The following is a 23,232-nucleotide window of genomic DNA, read 5'->3' on the forward strand; positions in this document are numbered from 1 at the left end:
TGCCACGTAACAAGAGCTGAACGAAGGCTTCTTTGGCTTTAATAAGGCTTAGAGACCACCATGAGTTTAGCACAGGGGCTACTCTAATGTATGTTAGCCCCTCGCCATTATGCAACAAGACCTTAGCAAAGACTCAATAAGACTACTAGTGACACTTCACAATAAGGCCACCTACAGTACGTTGACTAATCAGTCACTACCATGTCACAAGAGCGTCTTTAAAAAACTAAAGGATTGATAATAAAATAATTATGATAATTGATAATAAAATCAATCAGCCCAATGATTTTATTATAGGGGCTACCACTCGTGCACCTGTTAGTCATACAGCGCTATACGTCGAGACCCCCGCAGAGGCTCAATAAGACTTACAGGGCACCAGTGACACTTTAGAATAAGGCCACCTACAGCAAGTCTATTAGTCCATTACTGCCACGTAACAAGAGCTGAACGAAGGCTTCTTTGGCTTTAATAAGGCTTAGAGACCACCATTTGTTTACCACAGGGGCTACTCTAATGTATGTTAGCCCCTCGCCATTATGCATCAAGACCTTAGCAAAGACTCAATAAGACTGCTAGTGACACTTCACAATAAGGCCACCTACAGTACGTTGACTAATCAGTCACTACCATGTCACAAGAGCAGGACTTCATAGTCTTTAAAAAACTAAAGGATTGATAATAAAATAATTATTGTAATTGATAATAAAATCAATCAGCCCAATGATTTTATTATAGGGGCTACCACTGGTGCATCTGTTAGTCATACAGCGCTATACGTCGAGACCCCCGCAGAGGCTCAATGAGACTTACAGGGCACCAGTGACACTTTAGAATGAAGCCACTTGCAGTCCATCTAGTAGGCAGCTACTGCCGTGTCACAAAGGACTGAAGTGAAACTTTCTTTGGCCTTAGTAAGTCCTGGAAAGCACAAGGGACACCACTAGAATTGGGCACCACCATTAGAGCAGATACTGCTATGTAGCAAGAGCTCAGCAGGGGCTCAATAAGACTTACAGAGCATCGATGACACTTTAGAAAAAGGCCACCTACAGCAAGTCTATTAGTCCATTACCGCCAGGTAACAACAGCTAAACGAAGGCTTTGTGTGGCTTTAATAAGGCTTAGAGACCACCAATGAGTTTACCACAGGGGCTACTCTAGTGAATGTTAGCCCCTCACCGTTATGCATCAAGACCTTAGCAAAGACTCAATAAGACTTACAGTGACACTTCACAATAAGCCCACCTACAGTATGTTGACTAATCAGTCACTACCATGTCACAAGAGCTGGACTTCATGGTCTTTAAAAAACTAAAGGATCACCAATGACTTGAGTATAGGGGCTACCGCTGGTGCATCTGCTAGTCACACACCACGATACGCCGAGACCTCCACAGAAGCTCAATGAGACTTACAGGGCACCAGTGACACTTCAGAATGAAGCCACCCGCAGTACATCATCTAATCGGTTACTCTCATGTCACAAGGGCTGGATTGTAGCTTGGTTTGGCCACTAGAATTTAGGACCACCTTTAGAGCAGTTACTGCTATACACCAAGACCTCCGCAGAGGACTTACAGAGTACCGATGACACTAAGGCCACCTCGACTAATCAGTCACTGCCATGTCACAAGGGCTGAACTGATGATTTCTTTGGGCTTAATAAGACTGAGAAAGCACCAGTGACCCCACTGGAATTGGGGACCCTCTGTAGAGCCCCTCTATTAGCCAGCTACTGCTATACTACACGACCTTAGCGAAGGCTCCATGTGACTTACCGAGCACCGAGGTCACCTACAGCACGTCGATTACTGCCAGGAGCGGAGTTGAGACAGGAGTCTCCTCTGGTGCAGGTTAGCCCCCTCACCGCCTGGCACCAGGACGTTAACAAAGGTTCAATAAGACTAACAGTGACACTTTAGAATAAGACCACCTGCAGTATGTTTAACAAGCTTAGCTAAGAATGTGTTTGTCTTTAATGAGACTGGCAAAGTGATTTTGCCATGGGGGGGGGGGGAGTTAACCCTGCTGTACCCATTAGGCACTTGACTTGATAAGACCTAGGGAGCGCCCACCTATAGCACACATCTGGATCCTCAAGACCCTCACTCAGTAAAATCATTTCAGATGCCGATGCTTTCCAGTCTGAACCCTTGGACCCCCACAGTCATGTCTGTTCCACACCAGTTCTGTCCAGTCTGAGCCCTTAAACAATTTGCAGCCCACTCTTTCAGACATCACAGCTGGTCTCTGACTCCCATGGCGGCCCCTCTCTCTCCCTCACCAGTGCCACCCAAGTCTAATCTCTCTGCCCCTCCTCAACACCAGCGATGTCCATTCTGAGCCCCTCACCACCCTCACCAGTGCTGTCCAGTTTGAACACTTGTGTTTCTCCCACGCCACCTTTCTCTATCCACATTTTGAGACGTTACTCCAAACCCACCGACTCCCACGCCAATGATGTCCAATCTGATCCTCCTGCCACTCACCCGCTCATCAGCCCAATCCCACCAGTGCTGTCAAGTATAAGCGCCCCCCCCCCCCCCAGTCTCTTCCAGCTCAGGGCTGTCCAGTCTGCCCTACCTCCCTGCCACTGCCCAGTTTAGCCTTTGAGCCCACCAGTGGTCCCTGCCCACGCCAACTCTCATGATGCCAGAGCAGGCATTCAGTATCTCCACTTGCACTTGTGCCCCCGGTGCAGTGCCCACTTCTGCGGTTCCTGTGATGTTGCATGGTAAAGGCCCATCCTCAGGCCTACCAGAGTGGCTGAGCCCCTCACACCCCTGAGTCACTTGGATCCCTCCTTGTCCTGGCTCAGTCACCTCCTGATCTCATCAGTAGTTTTCTTTATGGATGATGGTGGACAACAGACTGGCCATTTCACCCAAGCTTCTCAAACATTCCTACAAAAGGAGCCTGAAACGGACCACCCTTTGTATGGCTTGTTACGCACGGCCACCTGATCTCTAAAGGGAGCCCACCACCAGACTGCAGTCCCCTGAAAGGAGCCTGCTCTTCCTTCTATTCCATTCAAGCGGTCCATCAGAAAAGCCCCTTTGTTAACCTGACCGTCACCTTGCCCAGGCAGTTGGTTGCCCCCCTTTCATGTTTTGTTTTAGTGACCCCTTTGATTCCTTTTGATCGTTGGCTTCTTTTCTTGTGTTAGTGGTCAACAATTTGGATGTGCTGAGCTTTACAAAGTCACCTCTGTGCTGTTTGCCCACCTTGAAGATGGTAACTGAATGCCATGTCAGAGAGTTTGTTCTTTCTTTCTCTCTCTTTCTTTCTTTCTTTCTTTCTTTGGCCCCCTTTTCTGCACCTCCGACTGAGCTGGTTCTAGAAGTCCTGCTGGATTCTGATAGACCAGGCACGGAGCCAACATCAGCACGGTGTCGGGAATGGCGCTTTACTGCCAGAGATGGGGCCTGACTTGAACTCAGGTGAAAGACGTCCAATGACTTCAGAGCCCGCCTTGGCCCCCTCAAACTTCCATAACGTTCAACAGGTCACCAGCTCCATAAATAATGGATGGAAAATGAAGTTTGCCGTTACTCCAATGCCCATTTTAAAGAGCACTTGACCAGCTCCGTTGAAGCTTAATCATGCCATCCTCATTCAGGAGTCTGTATGGCAGTGCCAAATGCTCGTTGGGTTTTCTGCTTGTTTTGTGATTGTAAGGGGCTCGCACTAAGACTCCATTGTGAGGTTTGTGTCAATAGAAGACCTCACAGCTGGCACGTGGTAGCCCCTCATTCATGGCCTGTCAGGATGGTGACTGCCGGTCGCTTTGAGAGGCGCTCTGGGCCTCAGCATTCATAGCCGCAAAAGAGACATACGGCTCACTTGTACCCTCTAGTGGTGACTTGGAGAAATCCGCAGTCTGACTGCTTCCACAGGTCAGAGGAACATCTTACTGGATGAAATGGGTTGGACAACAAAGGGCATTGACTGTGCTGTTTATTTCTGGGCATAACCCAGTGCCACCCTGAATCGCCTGAAGCACCACCTGCAAGCCCAACTCTACACCAGCATGCCAGCGAAGATCCATCCTGAGTCACGAAAGCCAGCAGAGTGGGCACAGATTGAGGGTGAGTGCAATAAACCAGTACAAGAAGTCCGGATTAAATGACCATCAAGGAAATCGTGTGCCAGCTTGAAGTACATCACCCAGTAAAGGGTGTCATGATCCACCCTGAGTCATGAAAGCCAGCAGAATAAGCACTGAGGGTGAATGAAATAAACCAGTACAAGAAGGCAACACCAGTACAAACCAGTTAAAGAAGCTTACTCCATCTGGATCTTCATGAACTAATATGCCAGCAAAGATCCATCCTGAGTCATGAAAGCCAGCAGAATGGGCACCAAGGGTGAGTGAAATAAACCAGTACAAGAAGGCAACACCAGTACAAACCAGTTAAAGAAGCTTACACCATCTGGATCTTCATGAACTAATATGCCAGCAAAGATCCATCCTGAGTCATGAAAGCCAGCAGAGTGGGCACCAAGGGTGAGTGAAATAAACCAGTAAAAGAAATCCATACTAAATGACCATCAAGGAAATTGTGTGCCAGCTTGAATTACATAATCCAGCAAAAGGTGCCAAGATCCATCCGAAGTTATGAAAACCAGCAGAGTGAGCACAGATAAAGGATGAGTGCAATAATCCAGTATGATGAGTCCAGTCTATATGATCATTAAGGAAAGCTTGTGCCAGCTTGAAGTACATAAACTACTAAAGGGGTGCCAAGGTCCAACCTGAGTGATAAAATCCTATCGGTGTGGGCACATGAACCTGTAGAAGGAGTTCAGATCCATCCACATCAGCAAAAGAAGATGCCATCAGGAATGCCATACACCAGTATGTCAGCAGAGATCCATTCTAAGCCATGTAACCCAGCAGAGTGGGCACAGATCAAGGCTGAGTATAATGAACCAGTACAAGGAGTCCAGGCTATATGATCATGAAGGAAAGCTTGTGCCAGCCTGAAGTACATAAGCCAGTAAAGGGTGCCAAGATCCATCCTAAATCATGACAATCAGCAGAGTGGGCAAAAATTGAGGATGAGTGAAATTAACCAGTACAAGGAGCCCAGACCAATGTACTCATCAAAGAAAGCGTGCCAGCTTGAGCTATATAAGCCACTAAAGGATGCCAAGGTCCATCCTGAGCCATGAAAATCAGCAGAATGAGAGCAGATCAAGGGTGAGTGAAATGAACCAGTACAAGAAATCCACACCCATACAAATCAAGAACAAATGTTTGTGCCAGCTGGAGCTTCATAAATTGGTATGGCAGAAAAGATCCATTTGAGCCACATAAACCAGTAAAGTGGGCACAGATCGAGTGGGAGTTACAAATCCACCTATCTTATGTCAGCCTGAATGACATAAACCAGGAAAGGGTGCCAGGAGTGTGGGTACACAAACCAGTACAAGAAGTCCATATCCATGCAAATGATGAAAAGGTTACGCTACAGTGGGCACAGATGAAGGATAAGTTACATAATCCAGTACACGAAGTCCATACCCATGCGATCATCCAATGAAAGCTTATACCAGTCTGAACAACATACACCAGTAAAGACTGGCATGAGCCACCCTGAGTCATTAAAGCCAGCTGAGTGAGCAAAGATTGAGGGGTAATGAAATAAACCAGCACAAGAAATCCACAACCATACCACTCAGTGCCATCTTGAGCTTCATTAAATCAGTAAAGAGCCATCGTGAGTCATAATAACCAGCATTATGGGCACATAAACCAGCACAAGAAATCCACAACCATGCCACTCAGTGCCATCTTGAGCTTCATTAAACCAGTAAAGAGCCATCCTGAATCATAATAACCAGCATTGTAAGCACATAAACCAGTACAAGGACCCCACATTTGTACAAATCAGGAGTGAAATGTATGCCCTCCATTATGCCTGCAGCAGAGCCATTCTGAGCCATATAAAATAGCACAGAGGGCACAGATCCAGTGGGAGTTACACATCCAGCACAATCATCAAGGAAAACACATGCCAACCTGAAGTACAAAAACATGGAAATGGTGCCAAAATCCATACTGAGCCATAAAAATCCAGTAGAGTAGGCAAAGTTTGAGGGTGAGTGAAATAAACCAGTACAAGGAGTCCAGAGCTATCCCAATCAATTAAAGGAGCCTGTGCCAGCTAAAGCTTCATACACCAATATGCCAGCGAAGATCCATTCTGAGCCAACAACCAGCCCACTGGGCACAGATCCAGTGTAAATTATATAATCCAGTGCAAGGTATCCAGACGCATGCAGTCAGCAAAGGAAGCCTATGCCAGTCTGAACAATATCAACCAGCAAAGGGTGCCAAGATCCCTCCTGAGCCATATAAATCAGCATGTCAAGCTCGAATCCATTTTGATCCATTTAAATCTGCAGAGTGGGCACAGTAGATCCGCTGTGCGCTAAGAAATAACGCTCCTATAAATAAAGGAATGAAACATATGCCAGGCTAAACAGCATAAAAGATCAATAAAAGGGGCACAGGTCCATCCTGAGACACACAAGCCAGTAGAGTTAGGGCATTGAGCCGTTTACATCACAACAGGGAGCCCACACACCAGTACAGAAAACCAGAGCCACCACGTGAAGTTTAAACTGGACACAGCGCTTAGCTTTCGCTTAAACTCACTTACTGTGTAGTACTGGGGGCACTGAATCCCCTCATCTCTGACAATCAGGGCTGTTTTTTTTTAAGGAATTAACTTTTCTTTTTCCTGTTTTTTTTTTTATGCAAGCTGGCACCTAGGGTGGCATTCCGCTCACAGACCCTGCCTCGGCCGGCTCGTACAGAGCTGGGAGGTTCGCCTGAACGCCCCGCAGTAACAAGCGACTTGATTAGCTCAGCGTGGCATGATATGAATAATTAGCGTGGCTTTCTTTTTGTTTTATTCATGAACTCAAGTTTCTGTTCTCCGCTCTGTGTGCGCGCGCTTGTGTGTGTGCGTGTGTGTGTGTGTGAGAGAGAGAAAGAAAGAAAGAAAGAGATTTTCACTGACTATCAACTGAGCCATTTAAATCTTTAACAAGGAAGAGTAAGTAAATGTCAATAAATTGTTGAAATAAAACACTGCCTCTCGAGTTCTTTTTCTTTCTTGTTTAAATCCATAATGAAGCGAGTCGCGAACCTTTGACTGATGACACGCATTTAACGCAACGCGAGCGCCTGGCCGCATATGCGAGAGTGTGCGCCCCCTGCAGAGGGGAATCTCATCCTGCACCCGGGTTCGCTTGACCTTGTGCGGAGGAAAAAAAAAAAACGGCTGCGGAAGGTGGAGGAAAATGGATGGAGATACGGATGACCGATCTCTCATCGCAATGTGGAGGTCACTCCCGTCAGTTTATGGCACATCAAAGACACGTTTCCTGAATCCGCGTATAGCAGAAAACTGAGCGTAAAGTGGGGACCAACCGGGACGTGATCTGCCAGAAGAGGAATTCAGGTATGAACACAGAGAGTAAATGAAGGGTTGGGACACCAGAGGAAACCCCGGATATCGTTTGAACTGGAAAGAAAACTAAAAGAGAAATAAAATAAAATAAAAAAAATCTCAAAGTCTTAGAAGTCAAATTCTGAATATCTAAATAAGCAAGTCATATTTTTATATACATTATATATATAAGTGACAGACAGATGGCCGTGGCTCCTACTGGGGCGGAAGGCCAATATACGGGAAGAATCAGGGGAGCAGATGTGCACAGGACACTGCCTCCCCCGAAGCACTAGAATGCTGCCCCTTTGGGTTGCTATGGTTCCACTGATTTCCACAGGGCTTCATGGGAGTTGGAGTTTGGGACAGCCCTATTAGGTTCTGTGAGGGCCACCAGGGGGAGCGGTAGAGCCCTGCATTGGATTTCTACCACAAATGGGAGTGATTCCAAATCTGGCTAATGAGCCCACTGGAGCAATTCCAGGAGCAGCATAAAAGGAGCCGCCTCACTTCACTTGGAGAGACAGAGTTGGGAAGAGACGAGGATGAGGAAGAGGACGAGGATGAGGACAGTGTTACATTGTGCCTTTGGTGTTTAATTGTACTGTGCTTGCTGCTGGGGACTGAGGAAGAAGTGCTTCCCACGCAAATAAAAAAGTGTATTGTGCTTGATCTTGTGTTTGTGTTTGGGGTGGCTGGAGCTCCCTGGTGGTCACAATATATATATATATATATATATATATATATATATATATATATATATATATACACACACACACACACACACACACACACACTGCGGTGGGTTGGCACCCTGCCCGGGATTGGTTCCTGCCTTGTGCCCTGTGTTGCCTGGGATTGGCTCCAGCAGACCCCCGTGACCCTGTGTTCGGATTCAGCAGGTTGGAAAATGGATGGATGGATGGATATATATATATATATATATATATATATATATATATATATATATATATATATATATATATATATATATATATATAGCAAAGTTTTACTGTCAAATAATGCAGAGTACATGACACGTGTTTTGCCCTAATTCTGGGCTCATCAGGTGTACACACTCACTGCACCCCCTTTTGGGGAATCGAACCTCGGACGTCAGCGGCGAAGCCTCTTACAATGCACCACGGCGTGTGGTTCATTTATTTGACAGCATGTAGATCGGGATAATTACATTCATGGCATTCATAGTCTGAATCACAATCTGATTGTATGGGTGGTTACCTACCAGGTAACGCTTGTGGTTGGTTTGCAAGCTGGCAAACATCTGCCACGGTGCCCTCTTTCAGTTGCGAGAAGCAGATCATAGAATGTTGCAAAGTTTTACTGTCAAATAATATATATATATATATATATATATATCAGTGGGCGGAACGGTGGTGCAGTGGGTAGCGCTGCTGCCTCGCAGTTGGGAGACCTGGGGACCTGGGTTCGCTTCCCGGGTCCTCCCTGCGTGGAGTTTGCATGTTCTCCCCGTGTCTGCGTGGGTTTCCTCCCACAGTCCAAAGACATGCAGGTTAGGTGGATTGGCGATCCTAAATTGGCCCTAGTGTGTGCTTGGTGTGTTTGTGTGTGTCCTGCGGTGGGTTGGCACCCTGCCTGGGATTGGTTCCTGCCTTGTGCCCTGTGTTGGCTGGGATTGGCTCCAGCAGACCCCCGTGACCCTGTGTTCGGATTCAGCGGGTTGGAAAATGGATGGATGGATAAAAAGACAAACACTTGGCCTATTTTCCTGTAGAGGTACTAAGGTGGGACCCCCCAACACACACACATCCCCTTCTTCAGAGCAATATAACATCACATGACATCCATCCATTTCCCAAAGCCGCTTATCCAGTGCCGGGTTGTGGGGCAGCTGGAGCCTATCCCAGCAATGAATGGGTACGAGGCAGGAACAACCCCGGGACAGGGCACCGGGTCACCGCAGAGTTTAGCATTTGCCGTCCCTCCAATCCACATGTCACCCTCTGGACTCCAGAGCACTCGGGGGAAACCCACATGGATACAAGGAGAACCGGAAAACGCCTCACTTGGAGCCTACTGGACATGGAGAGGGGGGTCAATTTTAAATGTACAAAGTCATTTTGGATAATATTAAAAAGAAAATATATAAAGTAAGCTCTGAACAAATCAATCCATCCATCTCCTTTTCCAGTTTCAGGACAAGCCTAAATCTGTCCCCTCTGCCAGATATGACTGACTAATGAGACATAATAACATGTCCTGTAGATGTGCTAAGGTGGGATCCTCCATTCCCTCTTTCAGAGCAACATAACTTCACCTCCACTAATATTTCAGAGCCCCTTATCCAGGGAGGGGGTCACTGGAGCTTATCCCAATAAGATTAGGACTCAAAGTAGGAACAATCCAAGGAGTGGGCACCAGCCCATCACAGGGTGAACACACACACACACTCACACACAACAGGGGGTCAAGCTGGCATCTCCAGTCCACCTAACCTGCATGTATTTGGACTGAGAGAGGAAACGGGAGCACCACCAAAAACACAGGGAGAACATGCAAACACCACGCAAGGACTTACACCTTAATTTCCTTGTTGTGAGGCAGCAGACCACATACAATGTTTTAATTTTGCAATAATAAAGTCAATTCAGAATACATAAATTCCATCCATCCATTATCCAACCCGCTATACACTGAAAAAAGTATAACATCGATGTTGTTCATTCAACGTAAATTTTCTCTTTCAAGCAACTTAAGATTAGTCATTTAGTGTTGTAGCTTGAAATATTTGGTTTCAGATCTCAATCAAAGTAAAAAAAAATTGTTTGTACCAAAGTAAGTTATGGTTGAGGGAATAAACGTAGAAATCCTATTTCAGTTAACTTAATATTTTAGTTTGTTCGTGTGCCGTGTTTGAGGGGCCGTTTGTATATTCTTCCAGTCAAACTTTCCAGCGTGCTGGCTTTCCAAATGCCAAAAAAGAAGAACAACTTAAAAAATAGATTTAGTATAAAACAAGTGAATTGCACCCAATCACTCTAAATGCTTTGCCTCAACTTAAAAATTGTGGGATCAATAAGCTGAAAAGAATTATATTGGTTCAGACTGAAAATATTAAGTGTGAATCATCACATTTTTTTTTCAGTGTATCCTAACTACAGGGTCACGGGGGTCTGCTGGAGCCAATCCCAGCCAACACAGGGTGCAAGGCAGGAAACAAACCCCGGGCAGGGCGCCAGCCCACTGCACGGCACACACACACACACACACCAAGCACACACTGGGGACAATTTAGAATCACCAATGCACCTAACCTGGCATGTCTTTAGATCAGCGGTTCTCAAACTGTGGGGCGCACCCCAAGTAAGAAACAAGGGGGGCGTGAAGTTGTGAAAAAAGGAAAACAAGAATCGAAATGATGAAAAATAAATCTATTGAAACCAAAATAAATTAACTTAAACTACATTCTGATACTAGAAAAATAAATATAGAGTTAGATAAATGTCGATAAAAGTTAAGTAGGTATAATAAAATATCCATTCATCCATTTTCCAACCTGCTGAATCCCAACACAGGGTCATGGGGGTCTGCTGGAGCCAATCCCAGCCAACACAGGGCACAAGGCAGGAAACAAACCCCGGGCAGGGCACCAGCCCACCACACGGCACACACACACATACCAAGCACACACTGGGGACAATTTAGAATCACCAATGCACCTAACCTGGCATGTCTTTAGACCAGCGGTTCTCAAACTGTGGGGCACACCCCAAGTAAGAAACAAGGGGACACGAAGTTGTGAAAAAAGGAAAACAAGAATCGAAAATATGAAAAATATATCTATCCAGCCATCCATCCATTTTCCAACCCGCTGAATCCGAACACAGGGTCACGGGGGTCTGCTGGAGCCAATCCCAGCCAACACAGGGAGCAAGGCAGGAACCAATCTCGGGCACGGTGCCAACCCACTGCAGGACACACACACACACACAATTTAGAATCGCCAATCCACCTAACCTGCATGTCTTTGGACTGTGGGAGGAAACCCACGCAGACACAGGGAGAACATGCAAACTCCATGCAGGGTGGACCACGAGAAGCAAACCCAACTCTCCTAACTGCGAGGCAGCAGCACTACCACTGTGCCACCGTGATAATAAAATATGCATCTATGATATATCATTAATTAAAAAAGAACAAATTGGTATTAGTGGGCTCCTTTCAAAAAAAAAAAAAACGTTAGGGGCGCGCGATTAAAACTGTTATGAAAACTCGGGTCGCAAATACTTAAAGGTTGAGAAACGCTGGTATAGACTGTGGGAGGAAACCGGAGCACCCGGATGAAATCCACGCAGACATGGGGAGAACATGCAAACTCCACGCAGGGAGGACCTGGGAAGCGAACCTCAGGTCTCCTAACTGTGAGTCAGCAGCGCTACCCACTGCGCCACCCCCATATCTAAACTCACCACCTGAATATATAAATCCAGATCTGAACACATATATTCAGGTGTACGGTGGCGTGGTGGTTAGTGCGACTGACTGCCTCATTGACGCCCGGGTTCAAAGCCCAGTCTGCCCATTCTTCCCGTGCCATGGTGGGGTTTTCCTTCCCGTTTTTTTTTTTTTTTTCCCATTATATTCCCTTAGACGGTTCTAAATGTTTGTTCGCTCGCATACAAGTTCAATTCTTTCGATTATTAAACTCGGCAGTTTTAAATGAATGCCAGCCGTCTAGTGCTCGTCATATTTACACGTTTGCTTTAACACTTTAATGGTTAACGGCGCTCTGCTGTTTGTATACGCAGACTGATTAAGAGCAGCAGCAGCCCACCGCGCGGCAGCCCCTCTCGCTACCAGCCCCGGAGACTGTGTTTCCTGCCACGAGTTACACGTTAGGTCATTTTTTTAAATTATTTTTTTATTTGAGTGTTCCAGTTAGACATTCCGCAATATCAAATTAAGTGTTCAAATTGCAAAGTCGGATATCAGATTTTTTTTTTTTCCCTGTAAGTGCATACGCTGGAAAGAAAGAAAGAAATCGAAAAAATGTTTTTGAGTGAACATCGATGCTGCAAATGCCTTACATCTCAAGGGGGGTGCAGGTGGGGGGAACCGGATGAAATGATTTTATTTCTTAAAAGTGATGATGTAAACAATTTATAATTCCGTTTTTCTTTTTCAGTTTTTTATTGAACATGGTGGGTACGTACATTACCAAAAGCGAGCATTTCCTCCACATTAGAACTCTGCCCTGCGGCCCTTCCTTGAAATGCAATCCAAGTGACTCCCAAAAAGTGAGAGGGGCTCGTATTCCAAATCACTCACCCACCTCTCCACTACCACCCACCCATTACTCACACCCAAGAAACCTGGCTGGCTTTGTAATATAAACTGCTCCAAAAATTAAAGGAACACTTTGAAAACACATCAGATCTGCTATGGACTGATATGGTGATGTGTTAGGAACGAACGGATAGATAGATAGATAGATAGATAGATAGATAGATAGATAGATAGATAGATAGATAGATAGATAGATAGATAGATAGATAGATAGATATGGAAGGCACTATATAATAGATAGATAGATAGATAGATAGATAGATAGATAGATAGATAGATAGATAGATAGATAGATAGATAGATAGATAGATAGATAGATAGATAGATAGATATGAAAGGCACTATATAAAAGATAGATAGATAGATAGATAGATAGATAGATAGATAGATAGATAGATAGATAGATAGATAGATAGATAGATAGATAGATAGATAGATAGATAGATAGATAGATAGATAGATAGATAGATAGATAGATAGATAGATAGATATACTTTATTAATCCCAAGGGGTAATTCCCAAAAAAAAAAAACGGAACTGCTGAAAAGGCTGCCACTCTCAGCAGCGCCCGAGTCATACATCAACAAATGATCAACCAACAGAGGACTGAATTCAAAGACACCCGAAAATCAATGGGAAAAACGATACAGCGGCAGGCAGGTGAGTCCATTTGGCCGAAATTTCATTGCAGCAACTCCAAATCGTACTCAGTAGTTTGTATGGCCCCACAACGTGCTTGTATGCATGCCTGACAATGTCCTAATGAGACGACGGATGGTGACCTGGAGGATCTCCTCCCAGATCTGGACCAGGGCATCAATGAACTCCTGGACAGTCTGAGATGTCGGATGAACCGAAACATAATGTGCCACCCAGAGGTGTTCTATTGGATTGAGGTCAGGCGAGTGAGCATGGGGGGGCAGTCAATGGTACCAGGAACTGCCTGCATACTCTTGCCGCATGAGGCCGGGCATTGTCATGCACCAGGAGGAACCCAGGAGCCACTGCACCAGCACAGGGTCTGACATTGAGTCCTAGGATTTCATCCCGATACCTAATGGCAGTTCTGCGGTGCCGTTGTCTAGCCTGTAGAGGTGTGTGCGTCCCTCCATGGATATGCCTCCCCAGATATGCCATCACTGACCCACCACCAAACTGGTCATGCTGAATGATGTTACAGGCAGCATAACGTTCTCCACGGCTTCTCCAGACCCTTTCACATCTGTCACATGTGCTCAAGGTGAACCTGCTCTCATCTGAGAAAAGCACAAGGCGCCAGTGGTGGACCTGCCAGTTCTGGTGTTCTATGGCAAATGCCAATCGAGCTCCACGGTGCCGGGCGGGCAGTGAGCACACGGCCCACTAGAGGACGTTGGGCCCTCCCAGGTGGACGGCGGTGTAGGAAATAAACTGGACGCCAATCAGCTGGTGCTGGTCCCTGACTTTAGTTTTCAATTTCCAGATCACTTGTATCAAAATCAGAGTTCGGTAAGTCGGCAATAAAATGCAAAAAAAATGCTTTACGCAGTAATTTCGCTCTCTCACCAGGGCCGTCTTAACAGCATTATAGGCCCCCCAGGCAAAGCAGTGCACTGGACCCCCTACCTACACAACCACTCAGCAAGTCACAACATATAGAGATTAGTATGGGACCCCCGGACAACTGCTCAGCATGTCCACGCGTTAAGACGGCCCTGTCTCTCACTCGACGTCTTTCGAGATGTTGTTTACTCCACACAGCTCACGCACATGTCGAGTCTAACGGTCCTCCTAGCAAAGACAGTCTGCCTGTAACACAATGGTGAGTGTTATCGACATTTACAGCTTTTAACACCCTTCGCCCCTGGATGTGAACCCCCTGTGTCGACAAAAGTCGACATCCGCCCACTTAGAAGGGTTAAAAGATTCTGAGAGCAGGGCGGAAGATTCTCTGGCAGATGAGGCCAAAATTCAACTGTTTTGCCAGAACTCCAAGCACCATATCTGGAGAGCAGTAGAACAATCTAGACAAGAACAGGCCAACAAAGCTCGCCAGTCCTACCCACTTCACTCTCCTAAAATAACAAGTCATCTTTTAAAGGTCCCTAAAGTCTGTTTGTCTACAACACGACACGGCCACTGACTCCATGTGTCTGTGGCTCTCTGTGTGAAGAAAAACTGAAGAAGACTGTGGTGGGTATGGCAGTGTAAAACAGCAACCTGACCTCCAGATGATCTTGATCTTCTTCTTCTTCTTCCCCCATTAGGGGTCGTCATTAGGGGGATCATCTTTTTCCATATCTTCCTGTCCTCTACATCTTGTTCTGTTACACCCACCACCTTCATGTCCTCTCTCACCACATCCATAAACCTCCTCTTAGGCCTTCCTCCCTTCCCCTTACCTGGCAGCTCTATCCTTATCATCCTTCTCCCAATACACTCATCATCTCTCCTCTGCACATGTCCAAACCAACGCAATCTCGCCTCTCTGACTTTGTCTCCCAACTGTCCAACTTGAGCGGACCCTCTAATGTCCTCATTTCTAATCCTGTCCATCCTCATCACACGCAATGCAAATCTTAGCATCTTTAACTCTGCCATCTCCAGCTCTGTCTCCTGTGCCACCGTCTCCAAGCCATATAACATAGCTGGCCTCACTACTGTCCTGTAGACCTTCCCTTTCACTCTTGCTGATACCCATGTGTCACCAATCACTCCTGACACTCTTCTCCACCCATTCCACCCTGCCTGCACTCTCTTCTTCTCCTCTCTTCCACAATCCCCATTACTCTGTATTGTTGATCCCACATCATCCACCTTCGCCAACTCTACTCCCTACATCCTCACCATTCCACTGACCTCCCTCTCATTCACACACATGTATTCTGTCTTGGTGGTCCTACTGACCTTCATTCCTCTCCCTTCATATCTCCACCTCTCCAGGGTCTCCTCAACCTGCTCCCTCCTCTCGCTACAGATCACAATGTCATCAGCAAACATCATAGTCCACGGGGACTCCTGTCTAATCTCATCTGTCAACCTGTCCATCACCATTGCAAATAAGAAAGGGCTCAGAGCCGATGCCTGATGTAATCCCACCTCCATCTTGAATGCAACTACATGTGAATTGTGGGTGGAGTTTTCAGTGTTTGAGGGGTGGAGACTTCAGCATATATTAGGCAGTCATTGGTTGATTCAGTTGCTTGTTATGTTCTCTGTTAAGCTGAAATAAGCACCTGATAAGGTGATAATAAGAAGTTAAGTTTTTGTGTGATGGGTGTCTGGTCACACTTCTGGGTAATCTAACCTAAACACCTAAGTACAAATATCCAATTTACGTCTCCCCATTTTATTAAGAGTCTGGGAACTCTTGAAGTTTAAAGATAAGAGCACACAGGTTTGTTGAAATTGGGCGGTGAGTAAACACACAATGAAAGACAAGAGCACATGACACCCCTTTGTATATTACAGCACATATGGTAGAAGCAGCACACAGCATTGTCCAGGTAAGTAATGTTAAGCTCTGGTCATTCTGTCTGCCTGTTTGACTTCAGTTTGTTAAGATGTTTTACTTGCTCTGAGCCAGAAGGTGGCACTGATGGGAAAAAACTGTAGCATGAAAGAAAAAGAAAAAAAAAAACACACTGGGACCCCCAGGGTCTAAAATGGGTTCCAAAATAATCAAACTTGTCTGCATGGTCCTAGAGAGCAAGTATGCAGCATACAGTCCAGATCAGCCAAAGGGCGTATATTGGATAGCCATTCTATCCATTCATTATCCAACCCGCTATATCCTAAATACAGGGTCACGGGGGTCTGCTGGAGCCAATCCCAGCCAACACAGGGAGCAAGGCAGGAAACAAACCCTGGGCAGGGCGCCAGCCCACCGCAAGGATAGCCATTCTATTTTACATGAAGGTTACAGTCTACTTGCTGGGGACTGATTGCCTCAATGGCTACTCGTTTCTTTTAGGATGACCCCAATCTACCAGACTGGGGAGAAGATGACTTAGTCTGTTGATGAACTGAAAAGCATCCAGCTTGTCTGGTTTTAATGCCATTTTCAGGAGATATACAGTATGCCAAGGGGACCTCATATCCACCCGGAGCCATCATTATGTGACATAGTGTGCCAAGTTTACCTCATGTCCACCCTGAGCCATCACTATATGATATACAGCATGCCAAGTGGGGCTGAGAAATCATTATGTGACATCCAGTATGCCAAGTGGCCCTCATGTCCACCCTGAGTCATTATCAGGTAACAAACAGTATACCAGGTTGACCTTGTGTCTTCTTAGAGCCATCATTACGTGACATGCTCTATGCCAGCGTTTCTCAACCTTTAAGTATTTGCAACCCGAGTTTCCATAACAGTTTTAATCGCGCCCCCCTAACGTTTTTTTTGAAAGGAGCCCACTAATACCAATTTGTTCTTTTTTAATTAATGATACAGTATATCAAAGATGCATATTTTATTATACCTACTTAATTAACTTTTATCGACATGTATCTAACTCTATATTTATTTTTCTAGTATCAGAATGTAGTTTAAGTTAATTTGTTTTGGTTTCAACAGATGTATTTTTCATATTTTCGATTCTTGTTTTCTTTTTTTCACATCTTCGCGCCTCCCTTTTTGTTACTTCATGCCCCCCTAGGGGAACCCGCCCCACAGTTTGAGAACCACTGCTGTATGCCAAGTTGACCTGAGAAATCATTATGTGTCATTCAATATGCCATGGTGACCTCATGTCCATCCTGAGCCATCATTAGGCAACAGACAGTATACCAAGCTGACTTCATGTTCACCCTGAGCAATCATTATGTGATATACAATATGTCAGCCTAACGTAATGTCCGCACTTAGTCATCAATGGGTAACAAACAGTATGCCAAGCTGACCTCAGGTCCACCCTGAACCATCATTAGGTAATACACAGTATTCCAAGCTGACTTCATGTCCAAACTGAAACATCAATGGGTAACAAACAGTATGCCAAGCTGACTTCATGTCCACCCTGAGCCATCATTATGTGACATACAGTATGCCAAGCTGACCTCAGGTCCACCCTGAACCATCATTAGGTAATACACAGTATTCCAAGCTGACTTCATGTCCAAACTGAAACATCAATGGGTAACAAACAGTATGCCAAGCTGACTTCATGTCCACCCTTAGCCATCATTATGTGACATACAGTATGCCAAGCTGACCTCAGGTCCACCCTGAACCATCATTAGGTAATACACAATATGCCAAGGTGACTTCATGTCCAAACTGAAACATCAATGGGTAACAAACAGTATGCCAAGCTGACTTCATGTCCACCCTGAGCCATCATTATTTGACATACAGTATGCCAAGCTGACCTCAGGTCCACATTGAACCATCATTAGGTAATACACAGTATGCCAAGCTGACTTCATGTCCACACTGAAACATCAATGGGTAACAAACAGTATGCCAAGTTTACCTCATGTACACACTGAGTCATCATTGTGTGACACACAGTATGTCAAGTGGCCCTCATGTCCACACTGAGTCATCATCAGGTAACAAACAGTATACCAGGATGACCTTGTGTCTTCCTAGACCCATCATTATGTGACATACAGTATGCCAAGATGACCTGAGAAATCATTATGTGATATTCAATATGTCAACCTAACCTAATGTCCACACTGAGTCATCAATAGGTAACAAACAGTATGCCAAGCTGACCTCATGTGTATCCTGAGCCATCATTAGGTAATACACAGTATGCCAAGTTGACCTCAGGTCCACCCTGAACCATCATTAGGTAATACACAGTATGCCAAGCTGACTTCATTTCCACACTGAAATATCAATGGGTAACAAACAGTATGCCAAGTTTACCTCATGTACACACTGAGACATCATTGTGTGACACACACTATGTCAAGTGGCCCTCATGTCCACACTGAGTCATCATCAGGTAACAAACAGTATACCAGGTTGACCTTGTGTCTTCCTAGAGTCATCATTATGTGACATACAGTATGCCAAGATGACCTAAGAAATCGTTATGTGTCATTCAATATGCCATGGTGACCTCATGTCCATTCTGAGCCATCATTAGGTAACAGACAGTAAACCAAGCTGACTTCATGTCCACCCTGAGCAATCATTATGTGATATTCATTATATCAACCTAACCTAATGCCCACACTGAGTCATCAATAGATAACAAACAGTATGCCAAGCTGACCTCATGTCCACCCTAAACTATCATTAGGTAATACACAGTATGCCAAGCTGACTTCATGTCCACACTGAGTCATCAACGGGTAACAAACAGTATGCCAAGTTGACCTCATGTACACATTGAGTCATGAGCTGTCTTTAAATATATATATTTATATCAAATTGACCACATATGCCAACTGACTCCCTCATCATGTGACACATGTCAGGCTGACCACAGGCCCAGACTTATCAGTCATTACCTGATTCACTACCACCCAAACTGACCATATGTTTAAGTTGGCTTGTCACTTGTTTCAAGTCAGACGGACTAAAAGATTCATTTGACCCATCATGCTGACCACAAGCCAGAGTGACCCATCATTATTTGATGTGATATCTTCCAGACTAACTTTATGTCCAGACAGACCTGTAACTATGTGGTGTAAACCTCGCTAACTGTAAGTCCACAGTGATGTATGTGACACAAGTCCAACTAACTGTAGGTCCAGCCTGGGCTGTCATTATGTGGCTGTCACTAGTCATGCTAATTTAGATTAATCACAAGCCTTGAATGTCCAGTCAGTATATGACGCTAGTTAGACTGACCAGTGATCCATCACTTTGTAGTGTGTTTCAAAACAACCACAAGCCCAATGGAAAACAGGATCATCAAAACAGGCCTCCTGTCCTGATTGGTCCTCCATCACGTGGCACAAGTCAAACTGACCACAATCCTGCACTGTCCCTTTGTAACACCATTCAAAATGACCACAGTGACTTATCAATATGTGACACAAATCTAAATGACCATAAAATCTTATTGCGCTATCACTAAGTAAGTATCACTTAACGTGATTGGTGGTCAGTATGTGCCACAAGTCAGTTGACCACAAGTCTATGCTGACCTCCAACTATGGGACCACTCTTTCAGACTGACTTGCCATTATGTATCACAGTTCAAACTGACCACAAGTCTACACTGACCTGCAACGGAAAGATAAGTCAAGCTAACTGTAGGTCCTACCTGACCTGTCATTATGTAACACAAATCAAAGTGACCAGAGACTAAAGTGGACGCACTATTTCATAATATGGTATTATCTAAACTGACCAGGGGTTCTGACTGACTGTCATCATGCATGAAAAGTCAAACTGACCACAAGTCCACACAGATAAGAATGACCACAAATTCTTATTGAGCTATCATTTAAGGAAATCGAGCTCCGTATCAGCTGAGCAGACCCCCCACATGTCCAGACTGGCGTAAACTGACCAAAGGCCTCACACTAACCTGTGACAAGTCAGACAAACGGCAAATCCAACCTAACCACATTCTAAAGCTGACTATGACCAGAATCCCTGCCTGGGCTATCATTACGCCTCACACACAAACTGACCACAAGACCGCACTGGCTTGGCACGGCGTGACAGGAGTCGAACTGGGCTGTCATTATGTTAAGTGGCCTCACGTCCAGACTGGCCTGTCATTACACATCAGACTGTCCACAGGTGCCGAGTGGCCACCCCTTGTAGGTAGGTGGGTAGTTAGCCTCCTTTTCTTTAATCTTTTCAAGGCCCTGTGCCAGTGTCTTGGGTTGAACTGCCATCCTAGCGGGGCAGCTGGCCGACTGCGAAAGAGCTGGCGGGGGGAATGACGGCCGCCGTTTGGACGGATGCTGCCGCTTTCAATTTAGAAGCTTTCAGCGGCGTTCTTTAGAGACGAATCTGAATTTTGTGCACAATGAAGGCCTGTTCAATACAAGACGGCAGGAAATTGATTTGTGTGAGAGCCTCATAGTCCTATTAATATTACACACCGGCGAACAAAGACGGGAGCGAGAAGGAGCAGGGCCTGGGGAAGGTCAGAGTCAATTATATTGACAAAGAGAAGGGAAAGCAGAGGCTGGCGGTTAGCAGCAGGTTCACCATGAGGGCTGGGGTGGGGGATTGGGAATGGTACTGCCACCACAGGACATCCAACCTCAGAGGGGCAAGGAGGGCATCTTTACTGAGACCAGTTGCTCCCATTTCATACATTGTGGAGAACTTCGAGAGGCCACTTTTAAAGCAGCTCCAACCCCTGGCTATGGACCACCTTGATCCTCTGTAGTTTGTCCGTCAGGAACATAGAGATGTGGTGGATCCTCTGATTTGATATGTTCCACAGGGCCGCCTACTCCCACCTGGACAAAGCCAGGACCGCACTCAGGATGATGCTCTTTGATTTCTCACAGATGAGGGACGAAGCTACGGGCTGGGCATCTTGATGCCCCCACAGAATCCTGGATCGTGGATTACCTGACCCAACAGACTGGGGGCCGTGTGTCGGTGATGGTGCTATGAAACACCCCCCCTTTCTGTTTACCCTTCCCTGTGATGGACTTCCAGTATAATACCATCCATCTCGCCATCTACAGACGTTCTCAGACGACTCCTCCATCAAAGGTTGTATTGACAGTGGAGATGAGTTGGAGCGCGAGAGGCCAGTGGAGGACTTTGTCTTGTGGTGCAGGAAGACCCCCTCCCTTCTCCACAGCTCAACATTAACAAGACAATAGAGCTGGTGCTGGACTTCAGGACTGTCACGGGGTCCCTGAGATCAGTCGCCATCCAGGGGTGAGGAAGTGGCAGTTGGTGTTGAGCTAAAAATTAGCTGGGGGTCCACATGAAACAGCCCCCTGGACTTCTCTGACAACACGAGGGCACTGCATAGGAAGGGCCAGGGCAGATTCTACTTCTTGAAGAGACGCGGGTCTTTTGAGGTGCAGTAGTAAAGCTGCTGGAAATGTCTTACCTGTCTGTTGTGTTGTTCTAGGCGGTGGTCTCCTGGGAAAGCACCTCGAGTTCAGCCAAGGTGTAACCTTTTTACTTCCTCCTTTCTTCTTTCCACGGCAGACAGTAATTGACCGTTGCTTTTGAGAATCTCAACCACTTTATTTACTCCCCGCAAGCCAAGTAACCCCTCTGAGAGAGCAAAAGGGGGGAAAAAATAAACGAAACAACCATAACATAAAACGAGGCACAACTTTCTGGGGTGCTTCTATTCAACTTTTTTTTCTAAAAGAGAGGAGAAACAATACAAATAATTACTTCCATGCTAAAAAAAAAAAAAAAAGATTTTTAAAGAACAAATAAATAAATAAATAAACGGAGCTCCACAAGCCCATCCTATCTCTAGCAAGCCAAATACGCACCTGCTGAAATAAGGACATGGGTATCCATAAATGCACCCCAATCGAGAGCCTGCAACACATGATTGGTTCCTACCTAACATTATGTACATACTATGTGAAAGTTGTATAACAATTTTGGGGGAAATACAAAAAAAAAAAAATACCCCAAAGTACAAATATAACAGAAAACCAGATTAACCCCGTTACAAAGGCAATGCAAAATGGCTGCACAGACTTATCAGTAAAGGGAGCCCCATCTCCGGACTCTTTGTGGGGAAGAAACGCTTCACATGAATCCACTCCGCTTTTGTGTAAATCAAACGTTTATTTTCCACGTTAGATCCACAGTTGTAAATGAAACGGCACACAGACATGGTAAGAACGCTGTGTGTAGCTGCTGAAATATAAGGTGTCATCAGGCACGGGTAAGACGCGTGTCAAAAGAATTCTCAGAGTTGATTTTTAAAGGTATTTATCCATCCATCCATTTTCCAACCCGCTGAATCTGAACACAGGGTCACGGGGGTCTGCTGGAGCCAATCCCAGCCAACACAGGGCACAAGGCAGGAACCAATCCCGGGCAGGGTGCCAACCCACCGCAGGACACCAAGCACACACTAGGGCCAATTTAGACACACCAATCCACCTAACCAGCATGTCTTTGGACTGTGGGAAGAAACCTACGCAGACACGGGGAGAACATGCAAACTCCATGCAGGGAGGACCCGGGAAGCGAACTCAGGTCTCCAGATCTCCCAACTGTGAGGCAGCAGCACTACCCACTGCGCCACCGTGCCGCCCTAAAGGTATTTAGTGAAAGTTAAAAGCAAATAATCCAAACAAGAATAAAAGAAAAAAGTTACACACGTAGAATAAAAGGCAAAAAAAAGGGAAAAAATGTATCTTCTATAAACTTAGCTTTACTTGAAAGACTTTAGTTATTTCTATACTTAAAAGGTTCTTAATTTCTTCTTCTGTACGCTTTACGTACGGCACAACACATAAATTAAGTGCTGTTTTCTTACATATTTACTTCTCACACTCAAAAGGCTCGTAAGCCGGTTGGCACATAGGC

At 45.5% G+C, this 23,232-nt stretch overlaps 1 protein-coding gene across 4 annotated transcripts in view; it reads left to right on the forward strand.

The window, feature by feature from the left end:
• The window catches only part of nectin1b (nectin cell adhesion molecule 1b), a 268,322-nt gene extending 261,219 nt beyond the window's left edge, over window positions 1-7,103 (forward strand). For 2 of the 4 annotated variants that reach the window (XR_007935820.1, XR_007935823.1), the window contains 2 exons: window positions 1,209-4,657; window positions 4,708-7,103. The gene's annotated coding sequence lies outside the window, so the exon portion shown is untranslated. The remainder of the gene's footprint in view (window positions 1-1,208; window positions 4,658-4,707) is intronic. The other 2 variants (XR_007935822.1, XR_007935821.1) reach the window with 2 other exon arrangements.
• Window positions 7,104-23,232: the final 16,129 nt, after the last annotated feature.

Source organism: Erpetoichthys calabaricus, chromosome 9 (assembly GCF_900747795.2).
Source record: "Erpetoichthys calabaricus chromosome 9, fErpCal1.3, whole genome shotgun sequence".
Lineage (NCBI taxonomy): Eukaryota > Metazoa > Chordata > Cladistia > Polypteriformes > Polypteridae > Erpetoichthys > Erpetoichthys calabaricus.